Here is a 20,823-nt window from a genome sequence, read left to right as displayed (position 1 = left end):
ACTGGAAGGCGCGTACACACAGGTGAAGTCCTGAAGACCACTGACAGGCAGCAGAGATACTGGAAGGCGCGTACACACAGGTGAAGTCCTGAAGACCACTGACAGGCTGCAGAGTTACTGGAAGGCGCGTACACACAGGTGAAGTCCTGAAGATCACTGACAGGCAGCAGAGTTACTGGAAGGCGCGTACACACAGGTGAAGTCCTGAAGATCACTGACAGGCAGCAGAGTTACTGGAAGGCGCGTACACACAGGTGAAGTCCTGAAGACCACTGACAGGCAGCAGAGTTACTGGAAGGCGAGTACACACAGGTGAAGTCCTGAAGAACACTGACAGGAAGCAGAGTTACTGGAAGGCGAGTACACACAGGTGAAGTCCTGAAGATCACTGACAGGCAGCAGAGTTACTGGAAGGCGCGTACACACAGGTGAAGTCCTGAAGACCACTGACAGGCAGCAGAGTTACTGGAAGGCGAGTACACACAGGTGAAGTCCTGAAGACCACTGACAGGCAGCAGAGTTACTGGAAGGCGCGTACACACAGGTGAAGTCCTGAAGACCACTGACAGGCAGCAGAGTTACTGGAAGGCGCGTACACACAGGTGAAGTCCTGAAGACCACTGACAGGCAGCAGAGTTACTGGAAGGCGAGTACACACAGGTGAAGTCCTGAAGACCACTGACAGGCAGCAGAGTTACTGGAAGGCGAGTACACACAGGTGAAGTCCTGAAGACCACTGACAGGCAGCAGAGTTACTGGAAGGCGCGTACACACAGGTGAAGTCCTGAAGACCACTGACAGGCAGCAGAGTTACTGGAAGGCGCGTACACACAGGTGAAGTCCTGAAGACCACTGACAGACCGCAGAGTTACTGGAAGGCGAGTACACACAGGTGAAGTCCTGAAGACCACTGACAGGCAGCAGAGATACTGGAAGGCGCGTACACACAGGTGAAGTCCTGAAGACCACTGACAGACCGCAGAGTTACTGGAAGGCGCGTACACACAGGTGAAGTCCTGAAGACCACTGACAGGCAGCAGAGATACTGGAAGGCGCGTACACACAGGTGAAGTCCTGAAGACCACTGACAGGCAGCAGAGTTACTGGAAGGCGCGTACACACAGGTGAAGTCCTGAAGACCACTGACAGGCAGCAGAGTTACTGGAAGGCGCGTACACACAGGTGAAGTCCTGAAGACCACTGACAGGCAGCAGAGATACTGGAAGGCGCGTACACATAGGTGAAGTCCCGAAGACCACTGACAGGCAGCAGAGATACTGGAAGGCACATACACACAGGTGAAGTCCTGAAGACCACTGACAGGCAGCAGAGATACTGGAAGGCGCGTACACACAGGTGAAGTCCTGAAGACCACTGACAGGCAGCAGAGATACTGGAAGGCGCGTACACACAGGTGAAGTCCTGAAGACCACTGACAGGCAGCAGAGATACTGGAAGGCGCGTACACACAGGTGAAGTCCTGAAGACCACTGACAGGCAGCAGAGATACTGGAAGGCGCGTACACACAGGTGAAGTCCTGAAGACCACTGACAGGCAGCAGAGTTACGGGAAGGCGCGTACACACAGGTGAAGTCCTGAAGACCACTGACAGGCAGCAGAGTTACTGGAAGGCGCGTACACACAGGTGAAGTCCTGAAGACCACTGACAGGCAGCAGAGTTACTGGAAGGCGCGTACACACAGGTGAAGTCCTGAAGACCACTGACAGGCAGCAGAGTTACTGGAAGGCGCGTACACACAGGTGAAGTCCTGAAGACCACTGACAGGCAGCAGAGTTACTGGAAGGCGCGTACACACAGGTGAAGTCCTGAAGACCACTGACAGGCAGCAGAGTTACTGGAAGGCGAGTACACACAGGTGAAGTCCTGAAGACCACTGACAGGCAGCAGAGTTACGGGAAGGCGCGTACACACAGGTGAAGTCCTGAAGACCACTGACAGGCAGCAGAGTTACTGGAAGACGAGTACACACAGGTGAAGTCCTGAAGACCACTGACAGGCAGCAGAGATACTGGAAGGCGCGTACACACAGGTGAAGTCCTGAAGACCACTGATAGGCAGCAGAGTTACTGGAAGGCACGTACACACAGGTGTAGTCCTGAAGACCACTGACAGGCAGCAGAGATACTGGAAGGCACGTACACACAGGTGAAGTCCTGAAGACCACTGACAGGCAGCAGAGTTACTGAAAGGCACGTACACACAGGTGAAGTCCTGAAGACCACTGACAGGCACCAGAGATACTGGAAGGCACGTACACACAGGTGAAGTCCTGAAGACCACTGACGGCAGCAGAGTTACTGAAAGGCGCGTACACACAGGTGAAGTCCTGAAGACCACTGACAGGCAGCAGAGTTACTGGAAGGCACGTACACACAGGTGAAGTCCTGAAGACCACTGACAGGCAGCAGAGTTACTGGAAGGCACGTACACACAGGTGAAGTCCTGAAGACCACTGACAGGCAGCAGAGTTACTGGAAGGTGCGTACACACAGGTGAAGTCCTGAAGACCACTGACAGGCAGCAGAGATACTGGAAGGCACGTACACACAGGTGAAGTCCTGAAGACCACTGACAGGCAGCAGAGATACTGGAAGGCGCGTACACACAGGTGAAGTCCTGAAGACCACTGACAGACTGCAGAGTTACTGGAAGGCGCGTACACACAGGTGAAGTCCTGAAGCCAATGACAGGCAGCAGAGTTACTGGAAGGCACGTACACACAGGTGTAGTCCTGAAGACCACTGACAGGCAGCAGAGATACTGGAAGGCGCGTACACACAGGTGAAGTCCTGAAGACCACTGACAGGCAGCAGAGTTACTGAAAGGCACGTACACACAGGTGTAGTCCTGAAGACCACTGACAGGCAGCAGAGTTACTGGAAGGCGCGTACACACAGGTGAAGTCCTGAAGACCACTGACAGGCAGCAGAGATACTGGAAGGCGCGTACACACAGGTGAAGTCCTGAAGACCACTGACAGGCAGCAGAGTTACTGAAAGGCACGTACACACAGGTGAAGTCCTGAAGACCACTGACAGACTGCAGAGTTACTGGAAGGCGCGTACACACAGGTGAAGTCCTGAAGACCACTGACAGGCAGCAGAGTTACTGGAAGGCACGTACACACAGGTGAAGTCCTGAAGACCACTGACAGGCAGCAGAGTTACTGGAAGGCACGTACACACAGGTGAAGTCCTGAAGACCACTGACAGGCAGCAGAGATACTGGAAGGCACGTACACACAGGTGAAGTCCTGAAGACCACTGACAGGCAGCAGAGATACTGGAAGGCACGTACACACAGGTGAAGTCCTGAAGACCACTGACAGGCAGCAGAGTTACTGAAAGGCGCGTACACACAGGTGAAGTCCTGAAGACCACTGACAGACTGCAGAGTTACTGGAAGGCGCGTACACACAGGTGAAGTCCTGAAGCCAATGACAGGCAGCAGAGATACTGGAAGGCGCGTACACACAGGTGAAGTCCTGAAGACCACTGACAGGCAGCAGAGTTACTGAAAGGCACGTACACACAGGTGAAGTCCTGAAGACCACTGACAGGCAGCAGAGATACTGGAAGGCACGTACACACAGGTGAAGTCCTGAAGACCACTGACAGGCAGCAGAGTTACTGAAAGGCGCGTACACACAGGTGAAGTCCTGAAGACCACTGACAGACTGCAGAGTTACTGGAAGGCGCGTACACACAGGTGAAGTCCTGAAGCCAATGACAGGCAGCAGAGATACTGGAAGGCGCGTACACACAGGTGAAGTCCTGAAGACCACTGACAGACTGCAGAGTTACTGGAAGGCGCGTACACACAGGTGAAGTCCTGAAGCCAATGACAGGCAGCAGAGTTACTGGAAGGCGCGTACACACAGGTGAAGTCCTGAAGACCACTGACAGGCAGCAGAGATACTGGAAGGCGCGTACACACAGGTGAAGTCCTGAAGACCACTGACAGGCAGCAGAGATACTGGAAGCCGCGTACAGACAGGTGAAGTCCTGAAGACCACTGACAGGCAGCAGAGATACTGGAAGGCGCGTACACACAGGTGAAGTCCTGAAGATCACTGACAGGCAGCAGAGTTACTGGAAGGCGCGTACAGACAGGTGAAGTCCTGAAGACCACTGACAGGCAGCAGAGATACTGGAAGGCGCGTACACACAGGTGAAGTCCTGAAGACCACTGACAGGCAGCAGAGTTACTGGAAGGCGCGTACAGACAGGTGAAGTCCTGAAGACCACTGACAGACAGCAGAATTACTGAAAGGCGCGTACACACAGGTGAAGTCCTGAAGACCACTGACAGGCAGCAGAGATACTGGAAGGCGCGTACACACAGGTGAAGTCCTGAAGACCACTGACAGGCAGCAGAGTTACTGGAAGGCGCGTACACACAGGTGAAGTCCTGAAGACCAATGACAGGCAGCAGAGTTACTGGAAGGCGCGTACAGACAGGTGAAGTCCTGAAGACCACTGACAGACAGCAGAATTACTGAAAGGCGCGTACACACAGGTGAAGTCCTGAAGACCACTGACAGGCAGCAGAGATACTGGAAGGCGCGTACACACAGGTGAAGTCCTGAAGACCACTGACAGGCAGCAGAGTTACTGGAAGGCGCGTACACACAGGTGAAGTCCTGAAGACCAATGACAGGCAGCAGAGTTACTGGAAGGCGCGTACACACAGGTGAAGTCCTGAAGACCACTGACAGGCAGCAGAGTTACTGGAAGGCGCGTACACACAGGTGAAGTCCTGAAGACCACTGACAGACAGCAGAGATACTGGAAGGCGCGTACACACAGGTGAAGTCCTGAAGACCACTGACAGGCAGCAGAGTTACTGGAAGGCGCGTACACACAGGTGAAGTCCTGAAGACCACTGACAGGCAGCAGAGTTACTGGAAGGCGCGTACACACAGGTGAAGTCCTGAAGACCACTGACAGGCAGCAGAGATACTGGAAGGCGCGTACACACAGGTGAAGTCCTGAAGACCACTGACAGGCAGCAGAGTTACTGGAAGGCGCGTACAGACAGGTGAAGTCCTGAAGACCACTGACAGGCAGCAGAGATACTGGAAGGCGAGTACACACAGGTGAAGTCCTGAAGACCACTGACAGGCAGCAGAGTTACGGGAAGGCGCGTACACACAGGTGAAGTCCTGAAGACCACTGACAGGCAGCAGAGTTACTGGAAGGCGCGTACACACAGGTGAAGTCCTGAAGACCACTGACAGGCAGCAGAGTTACTGGAAGGCGCGTACACACAGGTGAAGTCCTGAAGACCACTGACAGGCAGCAGAGTTACTGGAAGGCGCGTACACACAGGTGAAGTCCTGAAGACCACTGACAGGCAGCAGAGTTACTGGAAGGCGCGTACACACAGGTGAAGTCCTGAAGACCAGTGACAGGCAGCAGAGTTACTGGAAGGCGCGTACACACAGGTGAAGTCCTGAAGACCACTGACAGGCAGAAGAGTTACGGGAAGGCGCGTACACACAGGTGAAGTCCTGAAGACCACTGACAGGCAGCAGAGTTACTGGAAGACGAGTACACACAGGTGAAGTCCTGAAGACCACTGACAGGCAGCAGAGATACTGGAAGGCGCGTACACACAGGTGAAGTCCTGAAGACCACTGATAGGCAGCAGAGTTACTGGAAGGCACGTACACACAGGTGTAGTCCTGAAGACCACTGACAGGCAGCAGAGATACTGGAAGGCACGTACACACAGGTGAAGTCCTGAAGACCACTGACAGGCAGCAGAGTTACTGAAAGGCACGTACACACAGGTGAAGTCCTGAAGACCACTGACAGGCACCAGAGATACTGGAAGGCACGTACACACAGGTGAAGTCCTGAAGACCACTGACGGCAGCAGAGTTACTGAAAGGCGCGTACACACAGGTGAAGTCCTGAAGACCACTGACAGACTGCAGAGTTAATGGAAGGCGCGTACACACAGGTGAAGTCCTGAAGCCAATGACAGGCAGCAGAGTTACTGGAAGGCACGTACACACAGGTGTAGTCCTGAAGACCACTGACAGGCAGCAGAGATACTGGAAGGCGCGTACACACAGGTGAAGTCCTGAAGACCACTGACAGGCAGCAGAGTTACTGGAAGGCGCGTACACACAGGTGAAGTCCTGAAGACCACTGACAGGCAGCAGAGTTACTGAAAGGCGCGTACACACAGGTGAAGTCCTGAAGACCACTGACAGGCAGCAGAGTTACTGGAAGGCGCGTACACACAGGTGAAGTCCTGAAGACCACTGACAGACTGCAGAGTTACTGGAAGGCGCGTACACACAGGTGAAGTCCTGAAGACCACTGACAGGCAGCAGAGTTACTGGAAGGCACGTACACACAGGTGAAGTCCTGAAGACCACTGACAGGCAGCAGAGTTACTGGAAGTCACGTACACACAGGTGAAGTCCTGAAGACCACTGAGAGGCTGCAGAGTTACTGGAAGGCGCGTACACACAGGTGAAGTCCTGAAGACCACTGACAGGAAGCAGAGTTACTGGAAGGCGCGTACACACTAGTGAAGTCCTGAAGACCACTGACAGGCAGCAGAGTTACTGGAAGGCGAGTACACACAGGTGAAGTCCTGAAGACCACTGACAGGCAGCAGAGTTACTGGAAGGCACGTACACACAGGTGAAGTCCTGAAGACCACTGACAGGCAGCAAAGTTACTGGAAGGCGCGTACACACAGGTGAATTCCTGAAGACCACTGACAGGCTGCAGAGATACTGGAAGGCACGTACACACAGGTGAAGTCCTGAAGACCACTGACAGGCAGCAGAGTTACTGGAAGGCGAGTACACACAGGTGAAGTCCTGAAGACCACTGACAGGCAGCAGAGTTACTGGAAGGAGCGTACACACTGGTGAAGTCCTGAAGACCACTGACAGGCAGCAGAGTTACTGGAAGGCGCGTACACACAGGTGAAGTCCTGAAGACCACTGACAGGCTGCAGAGATACTGGAAGGCACGTACACACAGGTGAAGTCCTGAAGACCACTGACAGGCAGCAGAGTTACTGGAAGGCGCGTACACACAGGTGAAGTCCTAAAGACCACTGACAGGCAGCAGAGATACTGGAAGGCGCGTACACACAGGTGAAGTCCTGAAGACCACTGACAGGCAGCAGAGTTACTGGAAGGCGCGTACACACAGGTGAAGTCCTGAAGACCAATGACAGGCAGCAGAGTTACTGGAAGGCGCGTACACACAGGTGAAGTCCTGAAGATCACTGACAGGCAGCAGAGATACTGGAAGGCGCGTACACATAGGTGAAGTCCTGAAGACCACTGACAGGCAGCAGAGATACTGGAAGGCGCGTACACACAGGTGAAGTCCTGAAGACCACTGACAGGCAGCAGAGATACTGGAAGGCGCGTACACACAGGTGAAGTCCTGAAGACCACTGACAGACTGCAGAGTTACTGGAAGGCGCGTACAGACAGGTGAAGTCCTGAAGACCACTGACAGGCAGCAGAGATACTGGAAGGCGCGTACAGACAGGTGAAGTCCTGAAGACCACTGACAGGCAGCAGAGATACTGGAAGGCGCGTACACACAGGTGAAGTCCTGAAGATCACTGACAGGCAGCAGAGTTACTGGAAGGCGCGTACAGACAGGTGAAGTCCTGAAGACCACTGACAGGCAGCAGAGATACTGGAAGGCGCGTACACACAGGTGAAGTCCTGAAGACCACTGACAGGCAGCAGAGTTACTGGAAGGCGCGTACAGACAGGTGAAGTCCTGAAGACCACTGACAGACAGCAGAATTACTGAAAGGCGCGTACACACAGGTGAAGTCCTGAAGACCACTGACAGGCAGCAGAGATACTGGAAGGCGCGTACACACAGGTGAAGTCCTGAAGACCACTGACAGGCAGCAGAGTTACTGGAAGGCGCGTACACACAGGTGAAGTCCTGAAGACCACTGACAGGCAGCAGAGTTACTGGAAGGCGCGTACACACAGGTGAAGTCCTGAAGACCACTGACAGACAGCAGAGATACTGGAAGGCACGTACACACAGGTGAAGTCCTGAAGACCACTGACAGGCAGCAGAGTTACTGGAAGGCGCGTACACACAGGTGAAGTCCTGAAGACCACTGACAGGCAGCAGAGTTACTGGAAGGCACGTACACACAGGTGAAGTCCTGAAGACCACTGACAGGCAGCAGAGATACTGGAAGGCGCGTACACACAGGTGAAGTCCTGAAGACCACTGACAGGCAGCAGAGTTACTGGAAGGCGCGTACAGACAGGTGAAGTCCTGAAGACCACTGACAGGCAGCAGAGATACTGGAAGGCGAGTACACACAGGTGAAGTCCTGAAGACCACTGACAGGCAGCAGAGTTACTGGAAGGCGCGTACACACAGGTGAAGTCCTGAAGACCACTGACAGGCAGCAGAGTTACTGGAAGGCACGTACACACAGGTGAAGCCTTAAGACCACTGACAGGCAGCAGAGATACTGGAAGGCGCGTACACACAGGTGAAGTCCTGAAGAACACTGACAGGCAGCAGAATTACTGGAAGGCACGTACACACAGGTGAAGTCCTGAAGACCACTGACAGGCAGCAGAGATACTGGAAGGCGCGTACAGACAGGTGAAGTCCTGAAGACCACTGACAGGCAGCAGAGATACTGGAAGGCGCGTACACACAGGATAAGTCCTGAAGACCACTGACAGGCAGCAGAGTTACTGGAAGGCGCGTACACACAGGTGAAGTCCTGAAGACCACTGACAGGCAGCAGAGATACTGGAAGGCGCGTACACACAGGTGAAGTCCTGAAGACCACTGACAGGCAGCAGAGATACTGGAAGGCGCGTACACACAGGTGAAGTCCTGAAGACCACTGACAGGCTGCAGAGATACTGGAAGGCGCGTACGCACAGGTGAAGTCCTGAAGACCACTGACAGGCAGCAGAGATACTGGAAGGCACGTACACACAGGTGAAGTCCTGAAGACCACTGACAGGCAGCAGAGATACTGGAAGGCGCGTACACAAAGGTGAAGTCCTGAAGACCACTGACAGGCAGCAGAGATACTGGAAGGCGCGTACACACAGGTGAAGTCCTGAAGACCAATGACAGGCAGCAGAGTTACTGGAAGGCGCGTACACACAGGTGAAGTCCTGAAGACCACTGACAGGCAGCAGAGTTACTGGAAGGCACGTACACACAGGTGAAGTCCTGAAGATCACTGACAGGCAGCAGAGATACTGGAAGGCGCGTACACACAGGTGAAGTCCTGAAGACCACTGACAGGCAGCAGAGTTACTGGAAGGCGCGTACAGACAGGTGAAGTCCTGAAGAACACTGACAGGCAGCAGAGTTACTGGAAGGCACGTACACACAGGTGAAGTCCTGAAGAACACTGACAGGCAGCAGAGTTACTGGAAGGCACGTACACACAGGTGAAGTCCTGAAGACCACTGACAGGCAGCAGAGATACAGGAAGGCGCGTACAGACAGGTGAAGTCCTGAAGACCACTGACAGGCAGCAGAGTTACTGGAAGGCGCGTACACACAGGATAAGTCCTGAAGACCACTGACAGGCAGCAGAGTTACTGGAAGGCGCGTACACACAGGTGAAGTCCTGAAGACCACTGACAGGCAGCAGAGATACTGGAAGGCACGTACACACAGGTGAAGTCCTGAAGACCACTGACAGGCAGCAGAGATACTGGAAGGCGCGTACACACAGGTGAAGTCCTGAAGACCAATGACAGGCAGCAGAGTTACTGGAAGGCACGTACACACAGGTGAAGTCCTGAAGATCACTGACAGGCAGCAGAGATACTGGAAGGCGCGTACAGACAGGTGAAGTCCTGAAGACCACTGACAGGCAGCAGAGTTACTGGAAGGCGCGTACAGACAGGTGAAGTCCTGAAGACCACTGACAGGCAGCAGAGATACTGGAAGGCGCGTACACACAGGTGAAGTCCTGAAGACCACTGACAGGCAGCAGAGTTACTGGAAGGCGCGTACAGACAGGTGAAGTCCTGAAGACCACTGACAGACAGCAGAATTACTGGAAGGCGCGTACACACAGGTGAAATCCTGAAGACCACTGACAGGGAGCAGAGTTACTGGAAGGCGCGTACACACAGGTGAAGTCCTGATGACCACTGACAGGCAGCAGAGATACTGGAAGGCGCGTACACACAGGTGAAATCCTGAAGACCACTGACAGGGAGCAGAGTTACTGGAAGGCGCGTACACACAGGTGAAGTCCTGAAGACCACTGACAGGCAGCAGAGATACTGGAAGGCGCGTACACACAGGTGTAGTCCTGAAGACCACTGACAGGCAGCAGAGTTACTGGAAGGCACGTACACACAGGTGAAGTCCTGAAGACCACTGACAGGCAGCAGAGTTACTGGAAGGCGCGTACACACAGGTGAAGTCCTGAAGACCACTGACAGGCAGCAGAGTTACTGGAAGGCACGTACACACAGGTGAAGTCCTGAAGACCACTGACAGGCAGCAGAGATACTGGAAGGCGCGTACACACAGGTGAAGTCCTGAAGACCACTGACAGGCAGCAGAGTTACTGGAAGGCGCGTACAGACAGGTGAAGTCCTGAAGACCACTGACAGGCAGCAGAGATACTGGAAGGCGCGTACACACAGGTGAAGTCCTGAAGACCACTGACAGGCAGCAGAGTTACTGGAAGTCGCGTACACACAGGTGAAGTCCTGAAGACCACTGACAGGCAGCAGAGTTACTGGAAGGCGCGTACACACAGGTGAAGTCCTGAAGACCACTGACAGGCAGCAGAGTTACTGGAAGGCACGTACACACAGGTGAAGTCCTGAAGACCACTGACAGGCAGCAGAGATACTGGAAGGCGCGTACACACAGGATAAGTCCTTAAGACCACTGACAGGCAGCAGAGTTACTGGAAGGCGCGTACAGACAGGTGAAGTCCTGAAGACCACTGACAGGCAGCAGAGATACTGGAAGGCGCGTACACACAGGTGAAGTCCTGAAGATCACTGACAGGCAGCAGAGTTACTGGAAGGCGTGTACACACAGGTGAAGTCCTGAAGATCACTGACAGGCAGCAGAGATACTGGAAGGCGCGTACACACAGGTGAAGTCCTGAAGATCACTGACAGGCAGCAGAGTTACTGGAAGGCGCGTACAGACAGGTGAAGTCCTGAAGACCACTGACAGGCAGCAGAGTTACTGGAAGGCGCGTACACACAGGTGAAGTCCTGAAGACCACTGACAGGCAGCAGAGTTACTGGAAGGCACGTACACACAGGTGAAGTCCTGAAGACCACTGACAGGCAGCAGAGATACTGGAAGGCGCGTACACACAGGTGAAGTCCTGAAGACCACTGACAGGCAGCAGAGATACTGGAAGGCGCGTACACACAGGTGAAGTCCTGAAGACCACTGACAGGCAGCAGAGTTACTGGAAGGCGCGTACACACAGGTGAAGTCCTGAAGACCACTGACAGGCAGCAGAGTTACTGGAAGGCGCGTACACACAGGTGAAGTCCTGAAGACCACTGACAGGCAGCAGAGTTACTGGAAGGCACGTACACACAGGTGAAGTCCTGAAGACCACTGACAGGCAGCAGAGATACTGGAAGGCGCGTACACACAGGATAAGTCCTTAAGACCACTGACAGGCAGCAGAGTTACTGGAAGGCGCGTACAGACAGGTGAAGTCCTGAAGACCACTGACAGGCAGCAGAGATACTGGAAGGCGCGTACACACAGGTGAAGTCCTGAAGATCACTGACAGGCAGCAGAGTTACTGGAAGGCGTGTACACACAGGTGAAGTCCTGAAGATCACTGACAGGCAGCAGAGATACTGGAAGGCGCGTACACACAGGTGAAGTCCTGAAGATCACTGACAGGCAGCAGAGTTACTGGAAGGCGCGTACAGACAGGTGAAGTCCTGAAGACCACTGACAGGCAGCAGAGATACTGGAAGGCGCGTACACACAGGTGAAGTCCTGAAGATCACTGACAGGCAGCAGAGTTACTGGAAGGCGCGTACACACAGGTGAAGTCCTGAAGACCACTGACAGGCAGCAGAGATACTGGAAGGCGCGTACACACAGGTGAAGTCCTGAAGACCACTGACAGGCAGCAGAGTTACTGGAAGGCGCGTACACACAGGTGAAGTCCTGAAGACCACTGACAGGCAGCAGAGATACTGGAAGGAGCGTACACACTGGTGAAGTCCTGAAGACCACTGACAGGCAGCAGAGTTACTGGAAGGCGCGTACACACAGGTGAAGTCCTGAAGACCACTGACAGGCTGCAGAGATACTGGAAGGCACGTACACACAGGTGAAGTCCTGAAGACCACTGACAGGCAGCAGAGATACTGGAAGGCGCGTACACACAGGTGAAGTCCTGAAGACCACTGACAGGCAGCAGAGTTACTGGAAGGCGCGTACACACAGGTGAAGTCCTGAAGACCAATGACAGGCAGCAGAGTTACTGGAAGGCGCGTACACACAGGTGAAGTCCTGAAGATCACTGACAGGCAGCAGAGATACTGGAAGGCGCGTACACACAGGTGAAGTCCTGAAGACCACTGACAGGCAGCAGAGATACTGGAAGGCGCGTACACACAGGTGAAGTCCTGAAGACCACTGACAGACTGCAGAGTTACTGGAAGGCGCGTACAGACAGGTGAAGTCCTGAAGACCACTGACAGGCAGCAGAGATACTGGAAGGCGCGTACAGACAGGTGAAGTCCTGAAGACCACTGACAGGCAGCAGAGATACTGGAAGGCGCGTACAGACAGGTGAAGTCCTGAAGACCACTGACAGGCAGCAGAGATACTGGAAGGCGCGTACACACAGGTGAAGTCCTGAAGATCACTGACAGGCAGCAGAGTTACTGGAAGGCGCGTACAGACAGGTGAAGTCCTGAAGACCACTGACAGGCAGCAGAGATACTGGAAGGCGCGTACACACAGGTGAAGTCCTGAAGACCACTGACAGGCAGCAGAGTTACTGGAAGGCGCGTACAGACAGGTGAAGTCCTGAAGACCACTGACAGACAGCAGAATTACTGAAAGGCGCGTACACACAGGTGAAGTCCTGAAGACCACTGACAGGCAGCAGAGATACTGGAAGGCGCGTACACACAGGTGAAGTCCTGAAGACCACTGACAGGCAGCAGAGTTACTGGAAGGCACGTACACACAGGTGAAGTCCTGAAGACCACTGACAGGCAGCAGAGTTACTGGAAGGCGCGTACACACAGGTGAAGTCCTGAAGACCACTGACAGACAGCAGAGATACTGGAAGGCACGTACACACAGGTGAAGTCCTGAAGACCACTGACAGGCAGCAGAGTTACTGGAAGGCGCGTACACACAGGTGAAGTCCTGAAGACCACTGACAGGCAGCAGAGTTACTGGAAGGCACGTACACACAGGTGAAGTCCTGAAGACCACTGACAGGCAGCAGAGATACTGGAAGGCGCGTACACACAGGTGAAGTCCTGAAGACCACTGACAGGCAGCAGAGTTACTGGAAGGCGCGTACAGACAGGTGAAGTCCTGAAGACCACTGACAGGCAGCAGAGATACTGGAAGGCGAGTACACACAGGTGAAGTCCTGAAGACCACTGACAGGCAGCAGAGTTACTGGAAGGCGCGTACACACAGGTGAAGTCCTGAAGACCACTGACAGGCAGCAGAGTTACTGGAAGGCACGTACACACAGGTGAAGTCCTGAAGACCACTGACAGGCAGCAGAGATACTGGAAGGCGCGTACACACAGGTGAAGTCCTGAAGAACACTGACAGGCAGCAGAATTACTGGAAGGCACGTACACACAGGTGAAGTCCTGAAGACCACTGACAGGCAGCAGAGATACTGGAAGGCGCGTACAGACAGGTGAAGTCCTGAAGACCACTGACAGGCAGCAGAGATACTGGAAGGCGCGTACACACAGGATAAGTCCTGAAGACCACTGACAGGCAGCAGAGTTACTGGAAGGCGCGTACACACAGGTGAAGTCCTGAAGACCACTGACAGGCAGCAGAGATACTGGAAGGCGCGTACACACAGGTGAAGTCCTGAAGACCACTGACAGGCAGCAGAGATACTGGAAGGCGCGTACACACAGGTGAAGTCCTGAAGACCACTGACAGGCTGCAGAGATACTGGAAGGCGCGTACGCACAGGTGAAGTCCTGAAGACCACTGACAGGCAGCAGAGATACTGGAAGGCACGTACACACAGGTGAAGTCCTGAAGACCACTGACAGGCAGCAGAGATACTGGAAGGCGCGTACACACAGGTGAAGTCCTGAAGACCACTGACAGGCAGCAGAGATACTGGAAGGCGCGTACACACAGGTGAAGTCCTGAAGATCACTGACAGGCAGCAGAGATACTGGAAGGCGCGTACACACAGGTGAAGTCCTGAAGACCAATGACAGGCAGCAGAGTTACTGGAAGGCACGTATACACAGGTGAAGTCCTGAAGATCACTGACAGGCAGCAGAGATACTGGAAGGCGCGTACACACAGGTGAAGTCCTGAAGACCACTGACAGGCAGCAGAGTTACTGGAAGGCACGTACACACAGGTGAAGTCCTGAAGACCACTGACAGGCAGCAGAGTTACTGGAAGGCGCGTACAGACAGGTGAAGTCCTGAAGAACACTGACAGGCAGCAGAGTTACTGGAAGGCACGTACACACAGGTGAAGTCCTGAAGAACACTGACAGGCAGCAGAGTTACTGGAAGGCGCGTACACACAGGTGAAGTCCTGAAGACCACTGACAGGCAGCAGAGATACTGGAAGGAGGGTACACACAGGTGAAGTCCTGAAGACCACTGACAGGCAGCAGAGATACAGGAAGGCGCGTACAGACAGGTGAAGTCCTGAAGACCACTGACAGGCAGCAGAGTTACTGGAAGGCGCGTACACACAGGATAAGTCCTGAAGACCACTGACAGGCAGCAGAGTTACTGGAAGGCGCGTACACACAGGTGAAGTCCTGAAGACCACTGACAGGCAGCAGAGATACTGGAAGGCACGTACACACAGGTGAAGTCCTGAAGACCACTGACAGGCAGCAGAGATACTGGAAGGCGCGTACACACAGGTGAAGTCCTGAAGACCAATGACAGGCAGCAGAGTTACTGGAAGGCACGTACACACAGGTGAAGTCCTGAAGATCACTGACAGGCAGCAGAGATACTGGAAGGCGCGTACAGACAGGTGAAGTCCTGAAGACCACTGACAGGCAGCAGAGTTACTGGAAGGTGCGTACAGACAGGTGAAGTCCTGAAGACCACTGACAGGCAGCAGAGATACTGGAAGGCGCGTACACACAGGTGAAGTCCTGAAGACCACTGACAGGCAGCAGAGTTACTGGAAGGCGCGTACAGACAGGTGAAGTCCTGAAGACCACTGACAGACAGCAGAATTACTGGAAGGCGCGTACACACAGGTGAAGTCCTGAAGACCACTGACAGGCAGCAGAGATACTGGAAGGCGCGTACACACAGGTGTAGTCCTGAAGACCACTGACAGGCAGCAGAGTTACTGGAAGGCACGTACACACAGGTGAAGTCCTGAAGACCACTGACAGGCAGCAGAGTTACTGGAAGGCGCGTACACACAGGTGAAGTCCTGAAGACCACTGACAGGCAGCAGAGTTACTGGAAGGCACGTACACACAGGTGAAGTCCTGAAGACCACTGACAGGCAGCAGAGATACTGGAAGGCGCGTACACACAGTTGAAGTCCTGAAGACCACTGACAGGCAGCAGAGTTACTGGAAGGCGCGTACAGACAGGTGAAGTCCTGAAGACCACTGACAGGCAGCAGAGATACTGGAAGGCGAGTACACACAGGTTAAGTCCTGAAGACCACTGACAGGCAGCAGAGTTACTGGAAGGCGCGTACAGACAGGTGAAGTCCTGAAGACCACTGACAGGCAGCAGAGATACTGGAAGGCGCGTACACACAGGTGAAGTCCTGAAGACCACTGACAGGCAGCAGAGTTACTGGAAGGCGCGTACAGACAGGTGAAGTCCTGAAGACCACTGACAGGCAGCAGAGATACTGGAAGGCGCGTACACACAGGTGAAGTCCTGAAGACCACTGACAGGCAGCAGAGTTACTGGAAGGCGTGTACACACAGGTGAAGTCCTGAAGACCACTGACAGGCAGCAGAGTTACTGGAAGGTGCGTACACACAGGTGAAGTCCTGAAGACCACTGACAGGCAGCAGAGTTACTGGAAGGCACGTACACACAGGTGAAGTCCTGAAGACCACTGACAGGCAGCAGAGATACTGGAAGGCGCGTACACACAGGATAAGTCCTTAAGACCACTGACAGGCAGCAGAGTTACTGGAAGGCGCGTACAGACAGGTGAAGTCCTGAAGACCACTGACAGGCAGCAGAGATACTGGAAGGCGCGTACACACAGGTGAAGTCCTGAAGATCACTGACAGGCAGCAGAGTTACTGGAAGGCGTGTACACACAGGTGAAGTCCTGAAGATCACTGACAGGCAGCAGAGATACTGGAAGGCGCGTACACACAGGTGAAGTCCTGAAGATCACTGACAGGCAGCAGAGTTACTGGAAGGCGCGTACAGACAGGTGAAGTCCTGAAGACCACTGACAGGCAGCAGAGATACTGGAAGGCGCGTACACACAGGTGAAGTCCTGAAGATCACTGACAGGCAGCAGAGTTACTGGAAGGCGCGTACACACAGGTGAAGTCCTGAAGACCACTGACAGGCAGCAGAGATACTGGAAGGCGCGTACACACAGGTGAAGTCCTGAAGACCACTGACAGGCTGCAGAGATACTGGAAGGCGCGTACACACAGGTGAAGTCCTGAAGACCACTGACAGGCAGCAGAGATACTTGAAGGCGCGTACACACAGGTGAAGTCCTGAAGACCACTGACAGGCAGCAGAGTTACTGGAAGGCGCGTACACACAGGTGAAGTCCTGAAGACCACTGACAGGCAGCAGAGATACTGGAAGGCGCGTACACACAGGTGAAGTCCTGAAGACCACTGACAGGCAGCAGAGATACTGGAAGGCGCGTACACACAGGTGAAGTCCTGAAGACCACTGACAGGCAGCAGAGATACTTGAAGGCGCTTACACACAGGTGAAGTCCTGAAGACCACTGACAGGCAGCAGAGATACTGGAAGGCGCGAACACACAGGTGAAGTCCTGAAGACCACTGACAGGCAGCAGAGTTACTGGAAGGCGCGTACACACAGGTGAAGTCCTGAAGACCACTGACAGGCAGCAGAGTTACTGGAAGGCGCGTACACACAGGTGAAGTCCTGAAGACCACTGACAGACTGCAGAGTTACTGGAAGGCGCGTACACACAGGTGAAGTCCTGAAGACCACTGACAGGCAGCAGAGTTACTGGAAGGCACGTACACACAGGTGAAGTCCTGAAGACCACTGACAGGCAGCAGAGTTACTGGAAGGCACGTACACACAGGTGAAGTCCTGAAGACCACTGACAGGCAGCAGAGTTACTGGAAGGCGCGTACACACAGGTGAAGTCCTGAAGACCACTGACAGGCAGCAGAGTTACTGGAAGGCGCGTATGTGACACCCCAGGGGTCTGGTTGCCACAGTAATAGAGATATTATGTCTGAGAGCAGGTGTGAGGTCCTTTGGTCAGGGATCCTGTGCATGCCACACCTCCTGCCCAGTCTTGGGAGGGGAAGAACTTCCCCTATATAAACCCGGGGCTGAAGCAGGGTGAGCAGTCAAGGAGAGTAGAGACAAGAAGCAGCATAGGAAGAAACAGCAGGAGCTCAGTGGGAGCAATACTACTACGAGTCAGGGGCTGGCAGCTGCAGAGCTCGCCCTGACTGAGAAGATTTCTTACCGGACCCGGAGTCCGAGGCTGTGGGGACTAATTCCTGCCCAGCAGCAGAATCCGTCAGGCAGGGGATTTCAGGTCCTCTGGCCAAGAAGCCCGAAGGCACGGTCACACGCGTGGGACCAGCACCGCCATCGTGGAGCGGAAGCCATTAGAAGGCCCCGAGTCACCGGCCATACGGGTGAGCACCACACGGTACACTCAGGGACGTGGGCTACTTATATCCGCTTCTAGCAAGGTAGCCAGAAGAGTACAGTCAGTTTGGGAGGCCTACAACTCCGCCTGGCCAGGGGAGATCCCATCTGCTCAAGGACTGACCAGGCCCCGTTCGCTAGCAAGTACTCCGGGAGGGTCTATCGTTGTTACCAGTAAAGACCCTGAATTACACCGCACCGTCTCTGAGTGGTTCCTGCTACCCCCATCATCCACGTCGGCTGCCCTGAGGCCATACCCCTCCCGTTGGGGGTTATACCATCCCCGCTGCACCATCCATCCACCGGCCTCAGCGGACTGTCCTGCAGCGGCAGCTCCATAAGCTGCATTCAACGGGTGGCGTAGTCGTACTACATCTACTGCCGTCCAGTTTGACTCCCTGGGCACGGACCGGGTCACCGCCACGAGACTACAACCCTCAAGAGATCCGGCTCCGGGTAAGCTCCCGCGTGCGCAACGCAGCGCGACACAGGCCCAGGGGCGCGTCAACTTTGGCGTAGTCGGCAGGATTTAGTGCCCGCAACCACCGGGTACTGCGTGCCTGAAAAAGAGACTTTTAAAACTTACCATCCGTGAAGTTTTCCCGCCATCGGTGAAGATTCCCGCCATCCAGCGCCATTTTCAGCCTTCTTCCCGCCATCTGTGAAGATTCCCGCCATCCGGCGCCATCTTCAGCCTTCTTCCCGCCATCCGTGGAGTTTTCCCGCCGTTGGACGCCATCTTGAGGACGCCGCGCGGGAAGAAGAGGGGCGTGGACTCCGAAAGCGCGCGAGAACTGAAGCCCCGCCTCACGTCCGGACGTTGCGTAAGGTCCTGGAAGGAGCCCAGCAGACGCCGACGTCACCGGAGCGCGACGGAAGGTCCTCAACCCTGACGATCTACTGCGGAGCCGCGGCCTACGGAACAGGATCATCGCAAGGTAGGCCACGGTCCACTAGGGGGGAGGAAGATGTCGGATGCGGAGGAGAGCTTTATTGCCTCAACCCCCGCCAGCGCCACCGCTGCTGCAGTTATGCCCTTCACCATGCCCTATATCCCGGGAGCAGCTTGGCTACCCCAGTACTCAGGGGAGTCACATACCCTGCATGACTTTAGAGAAAAGCTGGATAGCCTCTTCCAGGTGTACCCCCTCACAGAAGAGCAAAAAGTGAGCATCCTGGTGGCTCAACTAACCGGGGCAGCCAAAAGGGAAGTAAAATCCTGGCCACCTGGGAGGAAGACTGTCGCAGGGATACTAACCCGGCTGAAGGACACCTTTGATACCCGCACCTCAGCCGAGATTAAGCTTAGATTCTACGGGTGCAAGCAGCGAGCGCATGAGAGTATAAGGGACTATGCACTAAACCTACAAGAGGCCCTGAGGGCCATTAAGCAGACCGACCCTGATGGAGTGGGAAACGAGGACAGGCTCTTGACCGAACAATTTATAGAGGGACTATATTGTAATGCCCACCGAACCCAGTTGCGGCCGATGGCCTTACAGGATCCCCATCTGGGCTTTGCACAGTTCAAGGACAGAGCCATCCGGGTGCTCCGAGAACCGGCACCGGGTGGCGTTGTGACCCACAGGCGCCCAGCTATCACTTACCACCAGGAGGCGGCGCCCTTGTCGGCAGGGCCTGTGGGAGCTGATGCGCAGGCTTTGGACAATGACCCGGCTCCAGACCTACACCATCAGGTCCAAGAGCTAGCTAAGAGCGTTGCTGCGCTAACCCGAACTGTGCAGTCTTTACAGGTTTCCACCCCAGGGAAGATCCAGCTGGCATCCGGACCGGAGGACATCCCGTGGCGTCGACCAAGGAGGACCCCACCGGCCAGAGGAAGACCCAGTGACCGATACAGCGAAGACGGACGACCCATCTGCCGCCGCTGCAATCAACCCGGACATATGGCAAGGTACTGTTATTTAAACGGGCACAACCTGGGGTAGAGGGCCAACCCCCAGGAAAAAGATCACCAGGCCCATCGAACTGGCACGACAGATATGTGGGAGGACGTCCAGTCTTGCCTGTGGTACTGGATGGCATTCCCATGAGTGCCCTACTGGACACCGGGTCACAGGTCACCACCATCCCGTACGTGCTCTTTAAGCAGTACTGGAATGACTCGGATATTACCCGCTACCCTGACGACGACTTGAGTATCATCGCCAGCAATGGTCAGCCCGTGCCACAGATCGGATTTAAAGAGGTGACCATCAAAATCGGTAGAGTCGAACTGGCAGCACAGGGACTGATCATTGTAGATATTGACAAACATGAGAGTCACCCAAAGATAACTCTAGGAACTAATGTAATTGAAAATTGTCTTGCAGAGGTGATTTTCCTTTTACAGCAGGTTGCCAAGAACGCCAGCTCCGGCGAGCAGCGGGTGCTCCAGAAAGAGATCCGGGCACTGATGCGACGGCAACAGGTGGAACTCTCCGGCGGTGAGATTGGTAGCGTAAGAATGTGTGACCCTTTTCCTATTGCCATGCCCCCAAAAAGTGAAATGATGATTTGGTGCCGGGCAGCTATTGGTCTGAGAGGTAGAGATTACCAGGCAATGGTAGAACCAGTTTACTCAGACAGTAGGCCCACCATCTTGACAGCACGGGGGGTGGTTAATGTACGCCATGGGAGGGTGCCCGTTCGCATAATCAATATCGGGAAGAGGGAAGTGTACCTGCCCCGGTATGCCACGCTAGCCAA

Source organism: Phyllobates terribilis, unplaced genomic scaffold, assembly GCF_046119375.1.
Source record: "Phyllobates terribilis strain yellow unplaced genomic scaffold, ASM4611937v1 Scaffold_4__5_contigs__length_816908805, whole genome shotgun sequence".
NCBI classification, from domain to species: Eukaryota; Metazoa; Chordata; class Amphibia; order Anura; family Dendrobatidae; genus Phyllobates; species Phyllobates terribilis.
Note: the sequence above shows the minus strand (reverse complement) of the source record.